The 27,785-nt window shown below is 44.8% G+C and overlaps 1 protein-coding gene and 1 long non-coding RNA gene across 2 annotated transcripts in view; both read right to left on the minus strand.

Moving 5' to 3' along the window:
- Nucleotides 1-20,195, minus strand: part of Arm (armadillo) — a 309,699-nt gene extending 289,504 nt beyond the window's left edge. Inside the window, exon 1 of the mRNA XM_083098877.1 lies at nucleotides 20,186-20,195. The gene's annotated coding sequence lies outside the window, so the exon portion shown is untranslated. The remainder of the gene's footprint in view (nucleotides 1-20,185) is intronic.
- LOC145971333 (uncharacterized) overlaps nucleotides 1-27,785 on the minus strand; it is a 126,841-nt gene that overhangs the window by 40,437 nt on the left and 58,619 nt on the right. The window contains exon 4 of the long non-coding RNA XR_014438851.1: nucleotides 16,645-16,700. This is a non-coding gene — a long non-coding RNA (uncharacterized LOC145971333). The remainder of the gene's footprint in view (nucleotides 1-16,644; nucleotides 16,701-27,785) is intronic.

The raw sequence follows: 27,785 nt of genomic DNA on the forward strand, positions 1-27,785 counted from the left end.
ATGTACGCGATACATAAAATACGCGCGTATATGCGTTTTACCAGCATAGACCAACACACGCTCGGTCTCGACATCCTTTTCTCGCGCGTGCAAATGCGCGGAGGCAAACGGGCCGAGGAATTTTTCAGGCTGACTGACGAGGCGGGATCCTCGTTACTCGAGTGCCATTGTAAGGTTCAGGGCGTATACGTGCCCTTTCGCGCACGTCCACCACGTGCGCCCTGCCTTGTGTGTCGGATGCACCTGCATCTGCACCCACGTACCCGCTTTGTTTTGATCTACGTCGACGAGTATAACGTGGCGAATATCCAATATCTATGACCTTCAATCTTGAAAGCGTTCGCATGCATTTAATGGAATATTGAAAATACTCGAGAAGAAGAGAGAGAGAATTTCCGAGTTTAGCCAAGTTTATATAGCAATAATTATAAACTGCTTATCTTTATGTTATCTTTTTTTTTAAATTATGGAATATTATTCGCATAAAGATATTGCATTATAAATTTTGCGTTTAAAATTATTATCTGCGAAAATTGACGAATATATATAATGTGAATATTAAAATTGTAATAATAGAAATTAGTTATTTTTGGCCAATCTTTGACACTGTCGAAAATAAAAAAAGAGGCACAAGTATACGTCTAGATGAAAAGCACGCTTTTACGACACGTCGTCATTCTAATTTCAACATTGCGATAAATAAAGACTTCTCGATTACCACTCGTACCTCTGTCAACGCGAATACGAGCACTGGCGGCCTCATCTCCGCTCGAGTTTCTGATCCCTTTGCCGTACCTTGACAACGACAGAATTACTGTTGTGAAACGTCATAAACGTCTCGGAACAAGACGCGTTCGCGAGTATGCGAAAAAGATAAAAAAAACGCAACAGGATACGAGGGCGAGAGAGAGTGGGAAATGCGGGCCAAGTGGCAATAACTGTCCGTGGCTGCATCTGCTCAGAAGTCATTTGCAAACATCGCGAACGACGTAAATCAATCGCGAGCGCAGTTGTCACGAGTTTTCGCGCGCCGCGGGCAGATTAATTTTCACTTTGATACGCAAACCTTTCGGGGAAAGATGAATACCGCCTCTCTCAAACGCTCTTGATTCCCTTCGCCTTTGACCGAACTATTGCTCGTAAATTAATTTGCGATCTCCTGTCCGAAATGCAATTCCTAGTTACACAGTTATTTTCATTCGAGTCATATAATGTATAAACATCTTTATCCTTAATGTTTTTAAATTCATAACAAATGTTATATATTAACACTTAGATATGTAAATATATTGAAAAGACACTTTGTTGCATCTACAGATTATAAATAAGACATGTGTAAGTTGATTTTGACAGATGAGGCATAAAATATTATGAAATGTGTACTTTTCATTATAAAATATTTTACTAGTGATATTAAAGGATTAAATATTCTAAACTAGACGGACGAGATGAAACGAATCGAAAAACAATTCTCGAGCAAGCTAGCGAGAAACGTATCGGCGAGATAAAGAGAAGACTTAATTTTCTTCAAGAGTATATCGATTCGCAGTCTATGTCGGGACCAATGACCCTGGATACCGGTATCTGCAGGCAGATGGCTATTGCAAAGAGCTCGAAGCTTTTTATGATAGTACACGTTATTCTCCGTTTGCGAGGCATTTCATCGCTGACGTGCACGACCCGATGGCGATCCAATTTATGATAATGAATCCGTGAATTTACGGCCGTCTTATAATAGAGATACGCGAGATGGTGCGAGATGGTGCTCGTGTAAATTTAGAGTTTGCCTCCGCGTGCCTACGGTCCATCCGTCCATCTGTGCGTCCATTAAGTCCGTTCCTTTCCTTCGATGGATGAGTGCAACGCCACGACTGTCAGAATACATTCGCTCGACAAATTTGCGTCTCGCATTCCGCCGTGCAAGGTCGCGCGAATCATGCAAAACGATAACTTGTAAACTATAAAAACTATCGTCTGATGGCGTGATGTATTTTATTATCGAGAAATTATTATTAAATATCGCTCGTGGCAGCAGATTCGCGTAGAGCGCCCGCAAAGAGTTTACATTCTTGTATCTGTTGAAACGTTATTTGTCTGTTGATTTAACCCTGCAATTATAATGCGATTTAATGAAATAACTTTGCATAATGATATCGTTAAAATGAGAAATTTCATTTAGATTAAGTGACGCACGCGCAAAAATAATTTCATGTAAATTATCCTCAATGCGTCCCAGCATTGTACGTCTAAAAAGGCTTACCGTGATTTTACAAACTTAAACGCTCCAGCGATAAATGTTTTATAGAGTAAATAAATCAATTTTTATTTGAAGGAAGAGCTTACTAATAGCTTTATATTTCTAAAATTTCATCTTTCACATCTGTAAAATTTTTCCGTCAAGTTTTCGCGCGATATGCGATAGCGATAGAGATACAAGTGTTAATAATGCCTAAACAAATCATTAATTCTAAACGACAGCACGTCTGGTTCGGTCGAAAAAATTCGCCAGCGGTCCACGTTCAAGCGTTGCCCAGACATTTCCTCTACGTGATCAACGCCGACGACGCTACTGCTATAAAAGGCGACTCTCTTTCGTATCGTTCGCGCCGGGCTATCGATATTTAGAGGACGCTCCTGCGGCGGCCTCTTTATCCGATAGCAGTAAAATCGTATTCCAAACCGACCGTAAAGCTGGAGGACATCGTCGAGCTCGAGAATGCGGGAGCGGCGAGCGGGTGGTACGCGGAAGAGGGATAGACATATACTCGGTTTGCAAGACACGTCGCAGGGTTGACCCAACCCCTTCCGCATCCCCGCCGGTCAGCTCGCTCTTGTCGCGCAGTTCTCTTTCTAATCCCTCTTTCTCTCTCCCTCTCTCTCCGTCTCTCTTTCGTCCTCTCTGCAACGGCGACCCCTCAGGGCTGCCCGTTACTTTAGCATCAACAACAATCTCCACCGGCCAGCGCCGTTATTCCGTTAGTGTCTTAGTGGCAGCGGAACCGGCGGCACCAATACACTGGTAGATGGGGTTGTCAGTGGTGTGCGCCGAGTTCGAGTGGACTCTCTCCTCCTTCTTCGTTGTCCGCCCGTCGTCTATCCGTCCCTCTTTTTCCCGAGGGCGCTCGCCCGCTACTCGTCCTCCTCTTCCTCTTTGTCGCTCACCCTCCCCCCGCTCTCATTCCTGCCATCCAAGCGCCGACCGGCCTTTCTGTCTTGCTCGGCCACGGTCCACTCTCCGGCCAGTAATTAAACAGCCACGAGGCGGGCAAATTGAATCAGTCGAAGAGACAAGGGAGCGTCGACGCAGAGGTGACGGCCAACTAGCCGCAACTATGGTGTCTATAGTGAAGGGGCCATCGCGTGGTGCTCTCGCGTGGGTATAGGTGCGAGGCCGGGCCGAACGAGGAGCAAAATGCGGGGGTGGGATGGGAAGGGGGGAAGAGTCGCTTGGCTTACAGGGGCTAGGTGGACGGATACATCCTGGTCACCCATCCACCCACCGAGAGCCCGGAGAGAGTTCGAGCTATGGACCGCCGCCCATCGCGTCCTTCCACTGGCGTCGTTGTCTGACGATGTTGCATTAACTCCCCGTCCTCTCTAAGTGCTAAGTTTACCCCAAGATTGCATAATGCCTAGCCTGCGTGTAGACGAGCGTGTCGGCGATATCCGTGAACGAGGAAACGTTCGATTATAGACGTGTGCGCGTGTACGCGGGTAAACGCGTCACTTTTGTTGCATGCATTTTGTAGTCTATTTGATAGGCCCGCACGTCAAAATGATACGCTGCAAAATGATGGATCATTATTGATAGCGGCCAACTCCCCGTGGAACGCAAGTTTCTTACTTTGACAAGTAGGATGTGTGGAAAGTAGTAATGGTGAACCGGGGACGAAATTTCAGTTAAAAAAACCATCTCGCAACATTTCCTTCAGAGAATCTAATGCGATTACACGACGCGTGATATAAAATATAAATATATCAATCGCTTATTACTTAACAATTATTATTCGCAAATTGATTTCGTACATTATTATTGCATTTAGAATACGTGCATCATTTTTGCCAAAAGTGTCGTTATAGAATTGTACGATTTTTTACGAAAAATAATAATGCACGCGATATGTAAAAAAGTTTAATCGGAGTCTTAAATAAAAGTAAAGTCGTACTAAAGTTTTACACCCAGAAAAATGGTGAGCGCGCGCGAAGAAGAATCTAAATACCGAGCGAGCTCCATAACCGCGGCGAGGCGCTATTCCCCGGGATTCATCGAAGGCACCCTTCGTTACGACCACGGTGGTGTAATGAAAATATAACAGTTCCTATGCCGCGGAGTTCGTCTGGCAGCCTTCTGGCGCATCAACCTGACACATAAACTCTTATTATGCTATACGTTACCGGGCGGGGGCGCTAATGGAGCCACAAGTCAGCCGGTTATCGTGGCGAGCACCTTGCCGCTGCACCCGTCTACTTATTTTATATTTAAGCGCCGTAAAGAAGGAGCTACTTACCGGACGAAAGGGATATTTAATAATAAATTTTCGCGCGCCGACTCTGGCCATCACGAGCGCCGACGTCGAGCGTTTATCGGCGACGAGCGACGATCTTGATCCTAATTTTTCTTATCGTATAAATGCTGCGTAATCGAGCGCGGATAATCACACGACGCGCGTGAATAAAAGTGGTCTCGTTGCGCTCGATGCGATTCAATTTTTTTCGAGGCGAGCGAGCGGTTGCGCGCAACAATAACAATATAAATATTTCAACGCTCAAACGGTTACGCCGGCAAATGGGAGCGTTGCGACTATTCGTACTCAAACTCCTCTATCGCGGAGAAATTGAACGGCGCGACAGGCCTCGCTGTCATTCGGCGATCGGCGACTGAGTCAGCGACCCGTCGTCGAGCTCGCGCGAAATCGATAATCGCGAGCGAAAACGTATCCATAAATTCCGCGACGCGGCCCGTGTACGGCTGTATGAAAATTACAAAGCTATTAATTATGACCGCGATAAATTAAGCAGCCGTGGGGCCATTATAGAGCGCGAGCCCCGGTGAATTGTTGGTAAACTTGGTCCAAGTACGCAACACGGGCGTTGGTGGTGCTCTCTCGGCCCAACGCGGCTCACCAGGCATATAATAATGGTCGGTTAGAATGCTAATATATGTCCGGACGGCGGTGGCACCGGGGGACCTTGCATCATCGGAGGACCCAACTGGGCACTCGCCCGTTCCTAGCCGGACACCGTATAATCTACACCCCGAGACGTTATTACTCCCCGAGACACTAAAACCCCGTCGATGGTAGCGAGAGGGAGAGGGAGAGGGAGGTAACACCGCCACCGGCGAGCCTCGTTCGCTGTCGAAGGACCGAAGCTGCTGGCTCCTTCCGGCCACCTTGGTCCCGACCGCCACCTTCGAGCCACTCTCAAAGTCCCGTGAGGCTAATTGCCGAGGACCCGAATCCGACTACCTCGTAGATTCGCTCCCGCGCTCACCGCGTCGAATGACCGGGCAAACTTGAGAGAAATTGCGCCGGCGAATTTATGGAGAACCGCCATGCGCGGCGGTATACTATGTACATAAGTGGAGAACGAGCGAGCTCTTTCCGTGATTGTTGGCGCTCGATACCGATCCAGCGGTCACATTTCAAAGAGCGACCCTTAAATCTCGCTCCCCTGATCCGTGGATCCGTCGTGGATACGTGTTTCTGAGCGTCTTGATCGCCTCGAGGTCGAAACTTACTTGGCCAGTAGCGGCGGCGGACACTGGACGGACATTTGGACCTGGCATGAGACTTGGCCGGCAGATACGGCGAGCGGAAGGTCGTGGAGGGCAGAGACGGGGAGGAGTGACGGGTCTCGGGCAAGAAGGAGATTTCCTTGCTGTCCCGTCCACATGCTCGATTCAGTTCACCGTCGAGTGGCGAAGTAAGGAAGTGTAGGTTGTGCGGCGGTGGTCGAGAGGGCCGACACAATGCCCACCCTGCCGGGGGCCACGTCAGCTCGAGAGCACCGACCAGGACCTGGCTTTGTACCCGAAGATGTTCTAAGAAGGACTCGCAAACAACCGTCATCTCGTCGAGCTTCTTCCTCGCGTACATGTGCACGGTCTTTGTTATACAACTCTGACGTTTGGCTGACTCTTTATCAAATTTTGTGAAAATTAATTAATCCAAATATATCGTAATATTGAAAAAAAAGGTACAAAGAAAAAATGCAGCGTTACATTTTTATAAAGATTAATCGGCGTGGCGTGCTTTACTTAAAATCATCTCGTCACGCGCGACCGCAGATTCCGAGGCGTTTACATTATTCCCTACATCTTGATACGGTTTAAAATCGTCCATCGTTTAAAGCTGACTTTATGCGGTATTAGGCGAGACGTTCTCACTCGAAATACATGTTGCGTGCAGAGTCGAGACGGTACCAGGCATACCGGCTTTACACGGGGGACGACAGGACGCATAATATAACGGACGTGCATAAATCCACGTGCCAGTCAACAATGTGCATAAATACTGGCCCCTTGTAACGTGGTCTCTGCGGGTGGATAGCCGGAGCGGACGGAGAGGGGGAGAGTTGATGCCAGGGGTGGTTGCCGGAGGGACGGTTTAGGGGAGAGTTGAGGTCGCGGCGGAGACTCGTGCAACAACTATGCGGTGTCGCAGTTCCTCACTCCGAGGGGACAGCCTGTGGTTATGCTCGTCAGTGCGCGCGCGTTGCCGAGAGATATCTCGAAGCGTTCGCCTTCGGCTGGAGATGTTTCGAATGAAATTTCGAGTAGATAGGTCGATCGAGAGGCGACTCGTAACGTCGACTTCTCATGGGACGTATAAACTTCGATAATTCTCGGCGCGCTGTTATCTCGGACTCGTTGCAAAGTAATAACGACCCAGGTTCCGCGGTACTTTCCAAAGAAGCAATAAGGGTAGGTCCGTTTAAGTAACAGGGTAACCAAGAGAGATGAAAGGAAGCGGCGAGAGAAAGAGAGAGAGAGAGAGAGAGAGGAAGGGAATGATTCTGAGGATCTTGTCGTACCCTCCGATGGTGCGCTCGCGCGCGTTCGTAAATACATATATACGTTTCAATCTCCGGCGTAATCCCGGACGGGCGACGGTATTAGAAAAGTTTTTCCCGCTACTACATCACAACGCTTGCTTAGCCGGCTTACGCGTGCTCACTGTGTACTCCGCTCCGCCTCGCAACCGTGTTACTCGAGCGAAACGAGGCGGACCATCGTCCGCGGATCGCCGACGAAAAATCAGAAACTACGAGCGTTGTCGATACGTAATTCCGGTTTTCTCGAAATACGAATGCTTCCGCAGCCGGCCGGCGCTATCTTCTCTGCCCACCCTCCCCTCTCTCCGTCCAGAGGCCAGGAGGTAAAGGGCACCAGGGACCGGGACACCAGTTTCGCAATCTTATCCGGCCGGTACCGCGTTCCGTTATCCTCCGGTGTGTACACCGTCTAGAACAGATATAGGGTAGCTCCTCGCGCCACCCTTTACACGTGCGTTTTCTCTCTGTCTAGCTCCCCTCGCGTCAACTACCCTCTTGGTCGCTCTCGCCAACTCTTTCGGATTCCCGCCTACGCTTCCCCGAGTATTTCGCCGATCTTTCCACGAGAACACTGTCCTCGTAAATACTCGAGCCGATACCCGGGGATATCGGCTAATATTCTAAGAGACGTCCTATCGTCGACGTTCGCCCCTATCGCTGGACTACCCTCCCCTCCCCTCTCCTTACATTTCGCTTCTCCACCCCCGCCGCTCGGATCGACCGCCAACGCCGACACACACACCGCGCAACGACTCTACAATATTTATATTATCCCAACAGGACACTCTCGGGTAACACGGACATGATTGCAATCCCGTTCATATATCTTCAGCTATACGGCCGCGCGCGACTCTACACCACGCTGGGGACATATCAAAACCGGCGGCCACCTTGCAACGGTAGCACGGACGCGACGACGCCATCATAATATTTTCAGATAAACCTACGATTCCGTCTCTTTCCTATCCTTCTCGTTTCGTGGCCGTCCACGGCCGGCTCCAATACACACGGCTGCGTTTTGCTCCTGGACGACGCGTAATGCCTTCCGAGCAAATTGATTGAGCACTGCTTCAAGCTTCTTCCCGGGAATTTCTTGTTCCGTCTCATATCGCCTTGCCTTCCAATATAAACAGGAAGAAACGACCGACCGCGCTATTTATATCCGACATAATATTGCAAACGGAAATAAAAGTTGTGCCAAATAAACATTGATGTAGATGGAAATTTAACATGTTTGGCGTAATCTGTTTCCTTGTATGTGTGAAATTATAATTTTCTTTACTTAACCATTGTGGTTAAAAATTAACATTTTTTAAAATGTTTTTCTTCAGAGATTAAAATTCTAAACACAGAAAAAAAAAGAAAATGTAATTGCAGAAAAAAATCTTAATGAAAAGTACGAAAGAATTTTATTTCAAAGTACAAAGTGAAAAATTAAAAATAAATGTTCAACGTTTACATGTCGAGGAAAGCATGGAAAACTGTAAGATCGTCAAAGCTAATCTAATATGATAACTTTGAAGATCGGTATCATCGAGAAAGCACAGACGACTGTTTTCAATTGATGGGAGGCCAAGTCGACAACGAAGAATACCTTCGCGTTAGCGAGATCTCGGAGAAAGGGGTGAGAGCTCGGGCGGAGAAAAGGGGTAGTAAATGAGGCGGAGCCAATCGTTTCATTGCATCAATAGTCGTAGCGAAGTTATACCAACTTTCTTGATAAATCCCGCTTACTTTGCGCCATAACATAACTTTACAGAATCGGAACCACGGCCATGGAAGAATTGCGATTTGTAACTTTAGATGAGGTCCCCCGCCACCGGCCGCCTTCCTTCCTCCCGTCCTCCTCTTCGATTGTATTACCCCGCTCCTTCCGTATCGCCGTGCTATCCTAAGGTACAGGAATTTTCCTACGAGCGTTCCTTCCGCCGGATTTCGACGGAAAGTCCTTCGGGATCTCTCCCGGTTACGATCGTCTTAACTCCTCGATCTCCTCCGCCGTCTAACGGGTTCATAGTCCATGGACAAATGCGGAGAGAATATATACGGGGAAAAAAGAGCTACATAAACTTCTAGAGTACGGGAGCGTGGCCTCCTGACGATTGTATAGACGATTTGCATACAATGCATCTTGAATCGATACTGAATTGTACAGGTATTTCGCGGAGGACATGTTTAAAATGGCCCGACTTTGACTATCAAATATTTATATTTTTCGCGTGGATTAACGAAAATGTAATATTTTCTAAATTTTATTTTAGTAATACTTTCTACCTCTTTCTCTCTTTTAATAATATTTACTATAATAAATTTACTTTTATAATATTTTTAACATTCTGAAATCCATATTTAACAAAGATTTTAAATATTAGTCCATGTCTTTGTTTGCGTCGTGTTTTATTATCTCCTATTTTAAACGAGTACAAATTTCAATGCAACATGCGAGAAAACCATAAATCTTACGATTTAAAAAGATATTCGCATTCGTAGTCCAGGGAGTGTTAAGTCGGATTAAAAGCATTCGACAGAACGAGATGTCTCCTTCTTGACAGGCGCGCACACGCTAGTTGGTCGGACGGACCGGCGCTGATCTTTCAGGAATTCCGGCTTTCCGTTTCACGGATTTCCGTTCCGTGACGTTCGCCACCGCGAAGAGGGCTTTCGGCAAATTGGCATTCTTCTTTCGACCGGGACGATCGTGGATGCGAACGAGCGGGTTTGACGTTCGCCAGTTCCTTTGAGCGCGAGATCGTCGGTATCCGAGTGAAGTGATCTCCGGCTGCCAGTGATCTCGGCTCTTTTCTGCTCGTCTCTCCTCCTATCCCTCGCCTGGAACCCTCTGTTTTCTTCCTCCTCTCTTTTCCACCTATCTCTCTTTCGTCTCGCTCAGACGCTCTTCTAGCACCGTTCACGATGGCATTGTACGCGACTAATTAGTCGAAGCGCGAGATCGAGGAGTGAACGGCTTTAATTAACATTCCTGGCTCGCTCACCGCCGCCACCTTCTCGGAAGGGCAAATTGAAGGCTGTAAATGTCGGGAGAATCGCTCGAACCGAGGCAATGGCCCTCCATACCCTACGCGCTCACCCCGAAATTAGACTTTCCGTCCCCGGATTTGAGCGAGCTCTAATTTTTCGTTTGATAGTAAAACTGGAAAAGAGAAAAAGGCAGATCTTTTTCACCAAACTTTCGAGATATCGCATTGTCTTTAGAATTGTTTCAAATTGAGTTCACAATACTTTTATTACGCAGTAATTTCAGTGTACATAAAAATGAAGAGATCTTCAATTTCTTACACTTTTATTTGTCAAAATAATCTCGAGTGAAGAATATTTAAACGATACATTTTTATCGCAATTTGAGACTTTATCGTATACTATTTATTATTATTAATATAATTAAGGCGACACACATTTCACGGGCAATTGTCATGAAAACTCAAAACATTACACATCTGAAAAAAATTTTGCTCTTTCATCTTTTTGATATACATTACAAAGCAGCATTAACAGGTGTAATGCAATTTTGTATACAATTGTAGAAATTGCAAAATAAATTGTAGACGTACGCTTAGATGATATTCAATGTCAAGCAGAGTTATGTTATCGAGGTGGGTCGCGCACATTGCGCAATTTCGATCATTAATCGCCGTCGATGGATTGCGTCGAACGCGGAAGGTTAATTTTCCGCGAATAATTGGGATCTGGTTGATCGATCTAAAACCCCCTGCCGAGAAGGTGGCGAAACGGCGTCTAAGTCATCCCATTCGTCTTCGGTAAGATACTCGGCAGAGGAGATCATCGATTCCGGTAGCGGGGCTAAGGAAAATTAAATGATGCAGACCCCCGTTGAAGGAGAGTTATTTGTCACGGTCGTTGAGGGAGTCCTCCCGCTTCCTCCTGCCAGCCAGAGGGTGGAAGTAGTTCCATCTCCACCTCAGCGCTCACTCGCCCCTTTTCCTACGCTGCTGAGAATCCCGCTGTTTAACCTAACCGAACCGCTATTTGTAACGAGTCTATTACATTGAATACGAAACGAGAGCGCGAACTTTGACCGGAATTCGTCGCCGAGTTATCGAACAAAGTCGGGGTGAGTCTTTTATTTGCCGTCTACGCTCGCGTCGGGAAGCGTACTTTAATAGAGAATTAATTTCTCGCGTTTCAATCTCGTCTTAAGGATTGTAATGCTATTAAATCGCCAATTATTCATAAGTAGAGTCGTTGAGTCGTACGTCATATTGAGATTATTCTAAACAATATGGTAAAGAAATGAAAATATTAATTTTTTACCGTTTTAAACTCATATCAACGTAATAAACCGACTGTTTATGCGATCGATTTTCAATTTCAGAGCGTAGAATATTTTAGAGCAAAGATAAAAATTTTAATTATTTAAAGATTTCTAAAAAATAATTTTAAAAAATTTTTTGATAAAAAGTTTACACGCCATTTAAATAAAATCCCATACTTGTATATGTATATGTATACAGGGACGAAAAGAAAAAAATTTATTTTCAACAACGCAATTATTAATTACATAAGGACGAAAGATTAACATGTGTTAAAAATTTCCTTTTATGGCCGAATCTTTGAGGGTTTCCGCAATATTTTCCAAGAGCGATAATTTGATGATTTAATGCGACGCACGTTGGAAAAAATTGGACGATAAAAATTGTGCGAAACGAACGTGGAATCAAGCGCAGTTTTACGATAATGTGGATGTCGTGGGTGACGATCGAGAAAGGCAGCTGTGGATGCGCAAAAGTGGAGCGCTCGACGTGGCAGCACACCGCCACTCCGATAAACAACGTTGCATCGAGTGAGGGTATACAACTCTCTCCTCTCTTGCCCACTCCCCTCTCTATCTCTGCCGCGAATATAAATTCACAACACTTGCAAATAACTGCCGCGCGTTGCAGGATCGACGCGACGATCCCTCCGAGCAAGCGTTATCTTTTCCTCTTTCCGTTCTACGTTCGCATGACCAGACACCGAGTGGGCTTTTATTGGCAGTGCTCAGTTTCGAGTTAATGCGTGTTAATTTCATTACGTATTATTTGCACTTTATTTACTGCTTTCGCGTAATGTATTCCGTACAAGATGTATCTAAATTGAATTAAAATTGAGAGGCGTATCTCTCAACTAGTATACAACTAAATTTTCTTTTACAAAAATTCTATTGAATATTATATCATAAAATTGCAGATGACTAAAATTAAATATTTTGATTTATTTCGTCATAAAAATTTATGCATCGATAAAAGAAAAGATTTGGGCTCGAACAAAGTTTGAAATGTTTATTTTTGAACGTGGAGCAAATTCATCTTCTTTTACTTTCTACATTTATTTCACAATTGTTATTACATCTAAATTATATATATTATGCGTGCAAATCTAAAATAAAATTTGATTCGAGACAAAAGATTAAAAAGTCCAGCGCATACCTGTAATAATTTTAATACAGATTCAACTTGTGACATTCCCAATATATATGTATATTGTTTCCTATGCGACGCCGATGAATCTCACAAGTATCATCAGGCGCCGGAAGAATTATTAACCCTGGGCCGCTCTTCATTCCGCGACGTTACGACATTAACAGTTTTCGCTCTCCGGGTTTCCACCCTCTCTCGCGCAACATCACGCTGTTCGCCCGGCATTCCACCCCTATATCTCCTTTCTCTTTCTCCGTAGGGGGCACAGAGCGGCGAGTCGAATACGGGGCGCGCGGCAAGGGGATGAGTTGCCCGCCCCAACCCTCGCGATAACTTTTTCCTTCTCCGCTTGTACCGTGCTCGAATTTATGCCGGACGGAGAATTAATGCGTGACAGATTTGTAGTTATTACGAGGAGGAGGCGGAGGCGGGATGGAAAGAGTAGGAAGACGAGTGGCCTGGCCTCACTCAGCCCGAGGGAACAAGCGGCGGTAAGCGAGATGGAGAAACAAGGAGCCCAAGATGGAGAAGGACGACGATAAGGGATAGTAGCGAGGGCGCGAGCAGAGGGGGAGGCGGGAGGAAATGCAGAGGGAGAGAAAGAGAAGGAAAGAGACCAACGAAGAGGGCGACGGAGGCGCACCAAGGTTTCGCAGGGCATCGGAGGCATGACCGGGCAAGGCAGTGAGGCATTCGGGCAGCGCGATGGCGGCGGAAGTGAGCCCATTACTTATTATAACTGCCTGGCGAGCGAGCGAAGCGAGCGAGGAGCGCCTGTCAGGCATCCATCATCGCGACGAATGGCCTCGCTGCCAATAACATCCGCCGTCATCGCCAACTTTTCGCGGCCTTGCCTGCTGCTTGCCTCGCGCTCCACTCCGCCTCCCCCAATCCGCCGCCTCTACCCTCCTCACGATCGCCGTCGTCTGCACCGCCGCGCTACTTGTTTGTATTAATTTCCTCCGCGGAAGTAACCACGAGCGAGCGGACTCTTGTCATTGCGACGCGAAGCGAAAGTCGAACAACCATCTCCGATTATTTCCGCGAGGTTTCTTAATAGAAAAGCTGCTGTGCTCGATATTAATTCGTCGCGACACGAATGAAATGTCTTCATTCCGCGAATATCATTCGCGTTGATTTACGCGGCTTTAGTGATTTGAAAGAGCTATCGATCTAACTTTGTAATTTCATTCAATTCGGATTTAGCAGAAATTCGAAAAAATTCATTTTTTTCAAATTGTAAATGTGCGATTAAAATCAGAAATTGAAATATCAAATTTCGTAGAAATAAAAGCCACTTAAAGAATTATACAATTTTTTGCAAGAGAGATGAAACGTCAATTACATAATGCACACTCGATTACGAAACCTTGAAAGAAACGACGATGGCAAAAGGAACGACGCGAGCATGCATCCTGGAAACAATATGTTGGCTACATGTTTGCTTCGGAGAAATAATTCAAGGGACGATCATGATTAAGAGGGTAGGAGCGACACGAGCGCACGATCTTGCTCCGTAATCGATGGTTTAAACGACCAATGGCTATCGCGCGAATCGTCTATGATACGTAACGAATACTGGCCTTCGGCGCTTCGCCAAGTAATGTAGGTATCGAGTGTTATGAGCGAAGGTATACCTAACACGTAAAGTAATACCTTTATCCCGAGCACGCGCGCGCGTATCCGTGTGCGCCATTGCGTACATATGTATTATACGCCACGTAGTATAGGAAGTCGCTTTATGTCAGAGATCGATACTCATAAAATGTTTCGGCACGGTTAGGTGCTCCTTCTGCCCTCCCCGCCCTTCCTTCCCGGCCGATCCACCTTCTCCTTTTCTCCGCTTCACTGTCTCTATCTATTCATCTGCCTTCCCCTTTTCCTATCCTTTCGGTATCTTCAACGAGAGAGGGCCGTATCGCCGACGTATTTACGATCGTCGTAAGCCTCGATCGTAAGGTTCGCCATGGATGTCGATATCGAGCCTGTGCTCTCTTCCTATCTCCTTTCTTCGTAAACCCTCTTCCCCCCCGCCTCTCTCCTTTCTTTTCATCTATCCTATCGCGGTCGTTTCTGATCGTTGCGCGCAGAGAGAATCTAAAGCCGCGCAGTAATTCCTCGATTCTCGATATTCGTCACGATTGCTTCTTCAATCGCGCATACCTGCATTTTTATTATATATTACTTCATTTTAATACAAAGTCTTACCCGCTCTCACGAAAATGCAAAGTGTCATGTTTCATACTTTAAACGAAAATTGCTGAAAAACTGTAATATTTGGTGAATCTGAAACAATTGTATATCTTAATTTTATTATATTCAAGAGTAGGAATAAACTTTTAATAGTACTTGTGTGTGATATAGATTTTAATTACCTTATTATTGTAGTATTTTTCTAACTTTGTAATAAAAACAATGAGAGATTTGTTACACTTAATTATTTAGAATGGCTAACTTTTAAAATGTCTATACATATTTTCAGCAAAAAAATCAAGAGTCAGATAATTTTATTTGGTATTTATAAACTCAATGTGATTAATCTTCTCAAATATATTAGAGATACTTGACGTCGATTCAATGAAGTAATATATTATGCATATACATATATTATGCATTGTTTGGGAGAAATCATTGGAACAAGGATGATCCAGCAACGCACATCCACCGCCGGTCAGTTAGGCTGGGCATATGGCAGGTCGTATCTATGTAGCCGGGCAGACAGCTGGAGTGACTCATGGCGGATTACAGTGATTGCTTGTTTATGGTCATTAACATCCTCGTGGTCCCATAACTACCCCGCATGGCGTCCCATCCCATCAGTAGGCCCCACCGTACGTGCTAGACTATATGCTTACGTATATGTGTTCGCAGGTACGTCGGATGCAGTCTGTACATCGGCACGTGCATATATACATGAGAGAGAGAGAGAGAGAGAGAGAGAGAGTGAGAATATAGATCAATGTCTAAAGTAATTTGAATACAAGCCTTCCAATATATATATATATATATATCTTTTACTTATTAATCTTTAGATGAAAAGATAATTATGTTCCAATATTAAAGAATACAATTGAAACTTTCTAAATTAATAAAAGTATAAATGTCAATTGAGAAATAGCCATATTAAAAATTTTAAGTTCTTTTTCCATCTATTAAAAAAATTTCATTAAACATGTTTTTGAAAACTTTATTAAGAAATGAGATGAATTTGTCACATATACAAATGATAGATTTGATAAATTCAATAATGAAAAGATGAATTTTACGAGAGAGAGAAAGAATTTATTTCCCAACATATGGATTGCGCGTCTCAATACATAGATGTGTTTTACAGAGCAACCACGACCACGTTTCGTGGATGCTAATACGAAAGAAGCATTTTCAGCAATTTATCGCGAGAGAGTAGATCGCGCGCATCGTATACGTTTACAAAAGCGACGATTCGCTCAATGGTGGATTGTAAAAAAAACATTATTTTGACGCCCTACGAGTAAAGCTCGTCCTCGAAAGCTCTCGGCAATCCGCCGCGAGACATAGATTGCGCGCGCGAACCGCATTCGGGGCAATTGCGATCGGTCGGCGATTCCGGCCGCGCGCGCGCGGGTGTTTAGCGCGGGCTGATTGATGGAAACTGGTCCTCCTAGAGCAACTGCTGCCCACCAACGGCAATTATACCCGCTACACGCAAGCACTGTATCGTCCCCGACACATAGATCGTCCGTGCTCGTTCGGCTCGGTGGCCAGTAACACTAATACGACCCTGGGACGCGTAACTCGCGCCACCCCGCAACACCGACATCGACCATCGATACCGTCAACCGATGCCCGCCGCCACCACCCTGCCGCCATCCCTTGATTGCCTCATTGGATCGCATTATGTCGGCGCCATTATCATAATTTAGGGATTTTTCACGGTCATCCTGCAGAGCACGGGCTTTGGCTCGAAGCCCGATTGCCCGCAGAGAGAGAGATGGAGAGAAACGCATGTCGATCGATCGGACGCGTCGAATCGACATTCTTTGAATTTTTGTACCTTAAGACGGCTTTATAGAAAAATCGATTATAAAACTTGTACAGTTGTGTAAAGAGGAGAAGATGGAAATATATAAAAAATAAAAAATAGACGATTGAAACGTTGAGAATTTTCCCTTACCTTTTCCTTTTATCGCGATTGTCCGGCAATCGACCGTGGCATCGTTACGATAAGCTCTGTAAATGAAAAATGAAATCCGATAAGAAAGGATATCTTTTTCGGGAAAATCAGATAAAGAACAAAGCCAGGGGCAGGAGCGTGTCGGAGAAACGGGAACACGGTTGCGCAACGAAAATAAGAGACGCCTCTAATAAAACATAACTACCGAGACGACGTTATGGATCGGGACGTCGACCTCCGGTATTCCACGACGTCAACCAGAGTTAGATTCGCACACGTACAAACGCGCGTACATGTGTGCGGACGCGAGGGGTAACGCGGTATAATATGATAATAACGCCCACCACGCGGGTAGATAGGTATAATTGTCGAGCATAACTCAGGGCGGAGCGACCTGGACGTCGGTGATGTACGCCTCGGTAAAGCGGCTCCGGGTCTACGGCGCACCGGACTCTCGCAGCCAGAGCTCGTGGCAAGGGGGAGAGGGCTTGCTTATCGGGGGAGAAGGGGAGGTTGCAGCTTTCCTTAATTTATTGATATAATCAGCTCAGCTTTGTTAAACACGCATAATAAGGCTGCCAGGGGTGGCGTGAATAATCCGGCGTCGCCGATGAAAGTAATCTTAATTGGTCTACGAACGCGCGCGTCACGCGGAGCTTCGTCTAACGTAAGCGCGAGATCCGCAGGGACAACGGCGGCGTCCGCGACGGCGGCTTTTGCTTTTAACTTGAATTAAACACCACGCCAATTACGCTCGGTTTGCGCTAACGATACTCGGCGCCGTGTCGCACAGTTTGCATCCGATGGATCTGGAGCTTGCGATTTTCCGCACCGCCAAGTATGCCACTCGATTTCGTAATATAAGTGGTAAATTTGTGCCGTCAAGCCGAGGGGCGTTTTCGCTAGGATAATCTACTCTTAGGATTGGCTTCCCCGGGTTTGAGCCGCGTAAATTCTTTATCCGATTCCAACGTTTCGTCAACATTTTAATCCCCCCTCCTTTTCCTTTCTTCCCTCATCCACCTTCACTTATCTCTCTCCTTGGTCATCATATAAAGGGGGATACTTGTCAAGAAACAACTCAACATCAAGTTGTTTTTCTCTGATGAAGTCAACTGAAATGTTTGGAAACAAAACGTTGCAACCCTAATATTCATGTACACGAAAGCCTCAAATATCAAAATAATCTATTATTGTTATTGCATTATTGTAAGATTCAATATGTGTAAATAATAAATGAATTTTTTGATAAAAGAATAATTTTCGATATTTAAAATGTAAATATCGTAAGATTATAGTGTGTATAGAGAAAAAGAGGGAGGGGGGGGAAGGAGAGGATTTACAAGAAAAATGACGTTACAAATCAACATCACTTAAAAATTCTAAATCTACAAAATTCTGAACCTGCAACAAGCTTTATTTGATTCTATTATATTATATAAGAGTGTGTTAATGTTAATCGATAATCATCATCTATTTTAAGAATATTTAAATGAATTAAAAATGTGTTACGTATATATATTTAATTTATGTGATAAAACTTAATGCTTTAAACGCTACATTACTACATCCGTATTTTCTATGCAAAGCTCAAAATTATTAGATAGTACCGTAAACGATTTATGGCTTTTCAAGCAAGACTGAAACTCAGCGGATATTGCGCGGCGATATAGGACAAACGACGCGAGTAACGACGAGCCAAAAACTGAAATAACGGACGACCTCGTCGAAGTGCGACGCTTCGAAACATCAATCTCACGAGTTTTTCGGAAACTCGGTTTTCGCGATGATGCGCGGCTGACAAGCCGCAGAGGGTTTAGGAAACGATCGCGGGCCGATGAATGCATCAGGATGCGACGCCGGTAACACCAGCGAGGGGGTACGAGGTGGAGGTAATCACTTGGTGATGTAGTTCCTGCGAAGAGAGGTGGAGAGGGTCGCGACGAGAGGGCGAACGTGGGGACGGTGGACCGAGGGGGTGGAACGGAATAGGGTATACGAGCGGCACCGCAGTGCACACGACCACCGATACACCCTCGGTGTGTGCCGCACAGAGTGCGAGTATTAGAGCGATTGACTGCCGGACGTAACCCGTACGTGCCGGCCGGTAACACGTGTAACATACTGCCGCCATGTATCTCCCTCTACCGTTCACGTGTTTATGTGGAATCGGGGTCGGTCGCCATCGCGGCGCGTTGGCACATCCGAAAGACGAGCCGCATTTTTGTCCTCCACAAATCGTCACCGAGTGCTATTGCAGGTAGGACAAAAGTGAAATTGCAACGCATGCGACTTGCAATGTCGACGTCGACTCGTTGCAAGAGTCATTTCGATTATTGTCGAGCACCTTTGTAAGAATGTAAATTGTTGCGAAAATAATATCGCGATAATTATGTATTTTTTAGATCGACCGTCAAGCTTTTGATGTGCAACTTGTCGCAATTTTCACACATTTTATATTTATAATTTGTTGCATCAATCAACGATTCTTTAAATAGACGACGATAAAAGGAACGAGCGTCGACGATGATTTTTGCACGATTTGTCGATAATTTAAAACTTGGTAATAAACCTCCCCTCCCGTCGAGCCGCAAAGTAATCACCCCGCGAAACATGGCGCGCGCAGTCACATTTTTTCGCAATGGAAATCGTTGGATCGTCGAAGCGAGCGAAACGACGAATCAACCCGCGCGACCTCCGCGAAATCGCGCGCGTTACGAAACAAAGCTCGCTCGATCATGAAATACTGCTCGTGCCCCGGTCGCGTCCGGAGCGCACGGTGGCAGAGAGAGGGTAGAGAGGCGGGGTAGTTTAACGTCGGTAGGTAGGTGGTTTATAGTGATGCGACAAAAATGTAAATGCGATATCGTCCAGGATTCTGCGGTATAAATCTCGCGTTAATGTGTGGGGCGAACGACGTGGCGCTGACTACAGAAACGAGTCGAAGAGAGAGAAAGAGAGAGAGAGAGGTAACGCGGTAAAAAGTGAGAGAGAGGGAGAGATAACGCGAGAGCCGAGACGAGAGAGACTGAAGGGAGAAGGAGGATAAAAGAGAGAGAAAGAAAGGAAAAGAGATTCCGTCGTAGCGTTCATTAGGAATCCCTCCGTCTCCCTCAGCGCCACCCTCGTGTACCGAATCAGAGCGGGGGAGGGAACAGGAGGAACGGAGAGAAGGAGAGAGAGGAGCCTCCGAGCGAGAAGGAGAGGGTGGAAGAGCGAGGGTGCCGCGATAGATCACGCGGGCGGCAGCGCTCCTTCGAAAAACATCCATAAAACGCAGTAGGGCGGACTCAGCGACAATAAACTCTACATATAAATCTTGTCCTCTGACGCCGTGATACGCTGATGGCGAGCACGATAATCTCCGAGAATGCGGGTCCCTCTTCTTCTTCCTTTCCTCCTTCTTCTCTCTCTCTCTCTTTCTTTCTCTTTCTTCCTTCTCCTTCTCTCTCCGTTCACTCTTTGCTCCCTCGCAACGCCACCGACTGTACTCTGCGCAGTCTTTCACTTTGGACGTTTCTTCGTCCCATACGCACTACCGTGTACCACGATTGCATTTGCATTGCCAAAAGGCTCGCGCAGCTCGAGTCCACGCGTGTCCACGCACGACGTTCCGATAATAACGGATCCGCTCTCAAAGACGTATGTATATACGCGCAAGCGTTGGTACGCGATTAGACGATCGGTATAATCGCTAGACAATTCCTAAAAGCTCTCTCGCGATTCGGATCGAAGTCAATGACGCGCGGCATCGAGCTGTTGGTCGTACGACCGTGAGAAGAACAAAAGGGACGCGATTAATCTCGTTTCGCCGCGCAGAGTCGAAATCGAAGTCGTTTAGGCCGAAGAAGCGTGGCTCCGTGGATGTAGCCTGGAATTAAAGTCTCAGTCCCGGGGCCGGGGCCGGGGCCGGGGCCGCCGTCGCCTCCGCCTCCGCCTCCGCCGATCCATGGCATCCCTTCGACTCGTCTCGCCGTATCTTGGACCGTAATTCACAGCCCCGTGCCTGCTTGCCGCTCCCTAAATGCTTCTAACTCCTATTCCTTCGGCGGGATCGAACAATGGCGCGTGAAATTTCAACTTTGAGCCTGCGCCCTCCCCCTCGCCACCTGGCCCCAGGCCGACCCCGCAGGCAGTCGCGCGATCTCCTCGCTCGCGTAATTTAATTATTCACTCGAGAGCCGAATTCGGCGGATCTTGGCCGACTACCGTTCGTTCGCCGGCGTTTTCTTGCATTCAGCGGCGTTAACTCGTCTGCAGAATCCCGCGCGAGCTGGCCAGGGGGCAAGGGGGAAAATGAGGGTGGCGAGGGCGAGGACGAAGGGAAGGAAGGGATACCGAAAAAGTGTACCGGAGAAACGAGCCAGACATTTCCCTCCTTGCGCGTCTGATATCTTCTCTCCCGGCACTGCGTCACGTAAATCTTCCTCGCCGCGAGCTGCTGCTGCTACCGCTGCTTCTGCCGCTGCTGCTGTTTAGTTGCAAGAACGATTTCTCCGCCAACGCCAGAAACAGATAAACCGACGAGCGCTGCTCGTGCGAAATGAATCATTACTTTTTATCGGAGTCGCGTTGTTATACCGACGGTAATTAGCAAGCTTGCTCGAGCGCGCCGTGACGCCGAAATTCCCGTCGAATCGGCGCGAGCGGCGTGAGATTCCTACACTTTTATGGGAAAAGAATGTGACGAGGGTAGAGCGCGGGAGATATCGCCCGGAGAGAGATACGTGAAGGAGGCGAGTCGCGAGGGGGACTCCCGCAAATATCTTTTACATTGGCCACTTTCCATAGAAATGTTGTAAATTCGCCAACTTTGGCAACTCCCTTTAGGAGAATTTTAGATCGTGTTAACGATCGAACTTGCGTGCCTTTATTATTCAGACATTCAACATACGACTTTAGGGAGAGAATAGCGTGTAGTTTGCAAAGGATTAAGTTGCTCCGGAGTCACACAGTCAAATTTCACCGTCGAGATTTCATCGATGTATCTTGATGTTTAAAAAATCAAGTTTTACTTTTGAAATCAATTTCTTCAATTTTATCCAAAATTCAGAGATTATTTACATTGCTGTCTCACTGATGATAAATGTGACAAATTTGTTTTGTCTCTCTCTCTCTCTCTCTCTCTGGGTATATTATCAATTCTTTTTCTTACGTATCAATTAAAATTTTAAGAATGTTGCAAAAAAAAACAATAAACTTATGATTTTTGCAAACTCAAACACATCTACAACTATTTCCGTTGAAACAATTTTTGAGAGAGAAAAGGAAAAGCTTTCGCGCGCTTTTGATATTCCTTTAACTTGTAAAATTATCTTTTGACATGCATCGACACAATCGCATCCGACGTGTTAATCTCACGTGTCGGCTGCGCCGTTTTGAGATTCCGTCGATAATCGACGTCGGCGTCGGCGGTTAAGACAAGATGGATTTGTCACGCATCGCTGTCGTTTAGTCGATAAAGTGACGAGAGTCAGCCGGCGGTACAAGGTGCTAACTAGACAGAGCGGCACTCAATTATTACCGTCAGACCTCGTGTAGTTTAACTCATCCACCCCATTCCGACGAGCCCTGCCTCCCTACCTGCCCTCAACTAAACACTTTACGAGCAGCTTGCCTACACGTCGCGCGCGATCAGTGTCGTCCTTGCTACGCCTCTTATCGAGAATGGCAGCCCGTTAACAGCGCAGTCGGATGCCTCGCGCTCTCTCGCGCACCCACGTGTGCATAGGTGCCGACTAAGACATTGCTTCCTCGTGACAACGCGTCGTCGTGAGGATGTATGTAGTACGACGATGGAACGGCGATTAACGCGCGAAATGCGTCGACGAGTCGCCTCCGAGAACAGCTGTCGATTCTCCCTGATCGATCCAACGAGAAGATACGAATAAAGAAACGATTTACCGAGACGCGTACGCTAAGCTATTGTAATAAAGTGACACGTCGTAGCTGTAAAAAGGGAAAATTCTCATTTAATTCCTCCCTTTTCTCTCCATCTAGCTACGTACTACAAGCATCTACCTACATATACCTGCGAGATTTTGCATCCGCGATCATCCCGTTATCGCTCGAAGAAAATTCTTGAACAAGGGAACCGTAAGAATCTGTCGAACCGCTCGGTAGTCATTCTCTCCGGCAGTATATCCTATTCTTCCCTTGGCAAGCACGCGCAGGGACGCGAATGTATCTCGAGCATTTTTCGCGCGATAGATGGCACAATGCGAAACAAATTTGTTGCCAGCACGCCGGATGATGTAACGCCGCGAAGATTTCTCTAAGGAATTCGTAGCAATGCTTGCATTCGTCGATTCGGATGGGGAGAGAGAAGAAGTCTCTCCACACACACCGGCGGAAGTCTCCCGATACGCGCCGTTCATCGCGGGATCATGCAAGGAAAATTGGATGTGGAACTCCCGTCGAGATCGGTTCGAACCTTACTCCGGAATTTCATCGGCTATACAGGAAGATCCCCGTAGCTCATGCTTTTTATCGGAAGTTTAACTCGATAAGCTAATGGAAACTCTGTCGGTGCTCTAGAAAATATGGCAAATAACAAATCGAGGATGCAGACGCGTGATGGAAATACTTAACGGTTTTAGAGATCTTTATATTATCTTTTATATCGATGAATTAAGCATATACGATATATGATATGCTGCGAAATGAACGATTGCTTCTTCGCGATAGCTTCTTGACAGCCAAATCATTTTTATGGACGAGGAAAATCACAGATATCCCAACCCTCCAGTAGTATGTAAAAATAAATTTATACTTGAGACAACATTTATTGTAGATGATTTTAATAGATCCTTTAAATTATCCGCGTACATTTGTACAGGATTATGTTTAATGATATGTTAATATATCCGATGAGAGATATCCGTGAGAACTGGGTACGTGCGCGCAAATACGAGTTATACTTTCGGATTCGCGATATTTATGACGGGAATCCTTTTATCTTTTGTGCCCCACCTCTCTTAATCTATACATTTAAATTTAAATCCCTTCTGCGAAATTTAATTCTTCGAAAACACGCGCGCAGCGTACATTCTGTTACGCCTCTTCTCTCGGTGGCAATTACCGCCAGCCGTGCTTTTGGTCCTACGACGTACGCTGCCGGTTGCCTCGAGACAACGAGACAATCAATAAACAACACGTGTAGATAACAATCGTAGGATAGAAACCCTCTATTTTCCGGGATGGCCACTGTAATTGCCGTACGTGTTTCGGCAAGCTTCACTTGGTCCATGCTTTCCGGTTTGCGCGAAACCAGACGTACGAATATCTCGAAAAGCGCATATCTCGAATTGGCAATTTGTCTGCTCCCAAGTGACGTTTAAAATAGTAGTGATGAAAAAAATTGTTTAACTTTCTTCTTTACTTGTAATAATTTTTTCGCACGATATAATTTTGCTTTATAAAGTTATGCGCGAGTGATAAACTTGGCACGAAAGTAAGATTACATCGATGACTCCATCCAATTTTACGTCCTTAAATCATCATGGATGACATTTTCCCTTTCACCGATATTCATCTTATTTATTTTTCGCTTCTAATAATGTAGCCGTGAAATAATGGGAGATAAATTACGCGAATGGCCAGGAAGAAACGTTTCTTCGGAACGATCGGATAAACGTGGACGAAGATAAAGCGAAAACGGCATCTTTTCGTCCTCGATAAACCGACTTCTGGAATCCTAATAAGAAATACAGCGGGCTACCATAAAATAACGGGCCTTCTTCAACAAAGAAACACCGTGTATCGCCAGTGGCTGTTCGTGGAACATCGAGAAACGTGCGCGCGGTCTCTACCGACGAGGGTAAGAGATTTCTTCCCCGATGGGGATCGCGGGGGTAGGTAGGTCGGAGGGAACAAGAGCGAAGCCCGGGAATAAAGAGTGCGCGGATTAAGAATGCTTCCTCGGAGACGAGTTATAGTCGCTTCCTTCCCGTAGTTGGAATTAATCGGCCATTCCGGAGGCGATGCATTAACAGAGAGGGCGCGCTACCTTCCTCCCCCGCGTCTTCCTTTCCTCGTCGCGCCATCCCTCCACGAGTCGAATGACTCCTTTTATTCCGGCCTCATTCACTTCGATACCCGCGATCGTTGACAATAAAACTTCCATCCTGGCGTACGGCTGTTTCGATTGTCGAGGAGGTTTGCTGAATCGTTATTTATTCATCGACACGCTTGGCTTGTAACGCGCTCGCTACATATATACCGGTATACCCAGGGATTAAATCTAAATTCACAGAGATACGATTGACGTTTCGACTAGCAAGATTGAAGTTTTGAAAGACTGCACTGATATTGAGTAGTGAGAATCATAAACGAAAAGCTATATTTTTATTTCAATCACATACTCGATATTAATTTATAATTATTACAAACCTTTCAATTATAATTTTTTTAAATAACTTTTCACGTATAATAATACTATATGTATATTATCGAAAAATACGATTGACAAATTGGTACAGATAAAATGTGTAATCTACTAAACTTGATTAATTTATTATTCCAACAATGCTCGTAGAAGAAGAAAAAAAAAGAATTTAACGTGCTGATAACACTTGCATATTTATTCTGTAAGGCTCGTATTAAACATATGTATTCCGACTTGCATAATCATAATGGCGAAAACTTGGCAAATATCTTTGGGCTTGTGTTTTTCTTCGGATTAATATAGAAAAATATAAAAGCGCGCGCGTGTGCGATGCGCGTTCGCTCATTAAGACTCGCTAAGGGAAGGCGAGTTGTTAGAGGAGGTATACCGAGGCACGCGATACGAAATTTTGATACGTGCTGTGCATTCTGCCTCTATCTCATACGCCCTCGCGTCGACGAAATCGCGTAAACGCGTGCTGTCTGTAGGCGGTTAGTGTAGACGCAGTTGGTAGCTGGAGGGTGGTTCAGCGTGAGGGGAGGACGGGATCGCATGCAAATATACCGGGGAAACCTCGAAACTTAGCGCCGGCTAATTACAATCTTGACTTCACCCCTGAGCTTCATAACGGGTAACGGCTCCCGCCATGTCTGCCTTACCAACTTTTTGGCTTATTGTCCTTACGTACTGGCCACGAGGGATATCTAATCTACTCACACTTTCCCGCTCCCGAGTACACATCTTCCAACGAAAAGCGCGATCCTAAACCAGCGACTTTTGTTCGGCTAGCTACTTTCCGCCTCGTGTATAATTCGTAATTCGCACACGACGAGACCTTTTTCCTTCGCTAATCCCGCACCGAGGTAGCGAAATTCGCAGTGGACTCTCTCTTGACTAATTTTAAATTCATCGCTATCTTATATTCTACTTCAAAGAAGCATACATTCATGACCTCACGTTTGTCTACAAATCTCTTTTAATCTGATTTTATAAATACACATCTCTTTTCATTCTTACTCCGAAGAAAACGATCATATTTATCTCGCGCGATTCAATTATTATATACATTTAATCAATGGCAGAGTTTAATTTAATTTTCCAACTATTTATTACGTTGCAATATAAACAAAATTTTTCCACATTTATTTCGAAAAAACTCTTGAAATAAATATGACTTTGGAAGAAAATTACATTGTCATTGTCTTATCCTTCTCGAAAGAAGTTTATGTTATTTCACGAGAAGCAATGATGTTGGTCGAATCGGATTCGGAGCGCTTTCGCGAAATCCATGGAAGAAGTTTTCACGGTGGCGCTTGCGCGACTTCGAGTAGCTTCTGTCCAAGAGAAGACGAGACAGGAGGCTGACGGGACAGGCGGTCCACTTAAAATCGATACCGGAGTGCAGCCGTCTCCGTGGGGTGCAATTCCCATGCAAATGAATTGCACCGACACTGGCTCTGCGCAGCGAAAGGGATTGATTTTTCCAAAGTTTCGTGGCACTGCGTCGTGAACCTAGTCTGGTAAATAAGATTTTGCTAGACTAGAAACTGATGCATTACTCGCACAGATGACCAAATCATGTCGAATAATCGAGTCTTTTTTTTTCATATACAATTTCTTACATATTTCATGAAAATTTGAAAATATGGCAAGAAATTTTACCGATTCGTTTTTTTTAAATGTCTCATTGTAAGATCTTGCAAAATATATATATTTTAATATAATTATTTCAATTAACAATAATGATGCAAAGAATACCATTTTTTAAATAATTGAATTATTTACTATACTTAATGTTTGCAGAAAAATAAAAATCTATGTAAAAATCTTGATTAATATAAATAAATATTATATTTTTTAATAGTTGAAAAAATATCTCAACTTTAAAATTTTTTTAATGTTTAGAAATAATATAATTAATAACGTAAGTGATTATGTAAAATGTACAGATTAAATGGCTAAACATGTATTTATTAATAAATATATAGAAATATTTTAGTAAATATGAGTGAAGAAAATGTAGAGTCAATCTTGCATATGAATTATAAATTAATCATAATTAATAACTCATTTGAAAAAAACTATTCAATTAAATATATCCAACAACATTATTTGAATCCAAAATCTCTAAACAGGATTTTTCTCAGCGGATGCAAGAAACTTGCTCCAACCTATGTCGCATCCTCTTCATTATTTGAGCAATAGCATGATTGTTTATGGTAATTTCCGGATAATCAATATCTCTGACAAGGTTCGTAAATATCTTTAAACTTGATCTCTGGAAACGTGCACGATTTATCCCTATTAATGAGCGATCGTATCTCATGTACGCAACATCATATGTGTAAATGCGAAAGCTATCTGGATCCTATCGCACAAGGAACGTGAAATGTCTAATTAACGACATAAATTCATAATGCAACGTGATGTTTAACAATTCCATTATGAAGAAGTCTGATCTTAATTAAATAAAGAAGAAAATCCTCGTGATTTCTAATAAGTTTCATGTTTCTCAAACATTTGCACATAATATCAAATAATATCAAAAATGAAATACATATTTCTTTTTTCAAAATTAAATAATGTAATGATACCAAAGCACGAAGCAATCTGTGCGGCAATAAAATTAATCATAATAAAGTTAATAATCATTTAACGGATAAATAAAATGCAAGCCGCTGATAATTATTAACCATTGTATGATGAGTGGTCCACATAGACACACATGTTTACACGAACTTACTAGACGACGAGG

This window comes from Camponotus vicinus, unplaced genomic scaffold, assembly GCF_025532165.1.
Source record: "Camponotus vicinus isolate PSW18456_S1 unplaced genomic scaffold, iyCamVici1.0 SCAF_4, whole genome shotgun sequence".
In the NCBI taxonomy this organism is placed as follows: Eukaryota; Metazoa; Arthropoda; class Insecta; order Hymenoptera; family Formicidae; genus Camponotus; species Camponotus vicinus.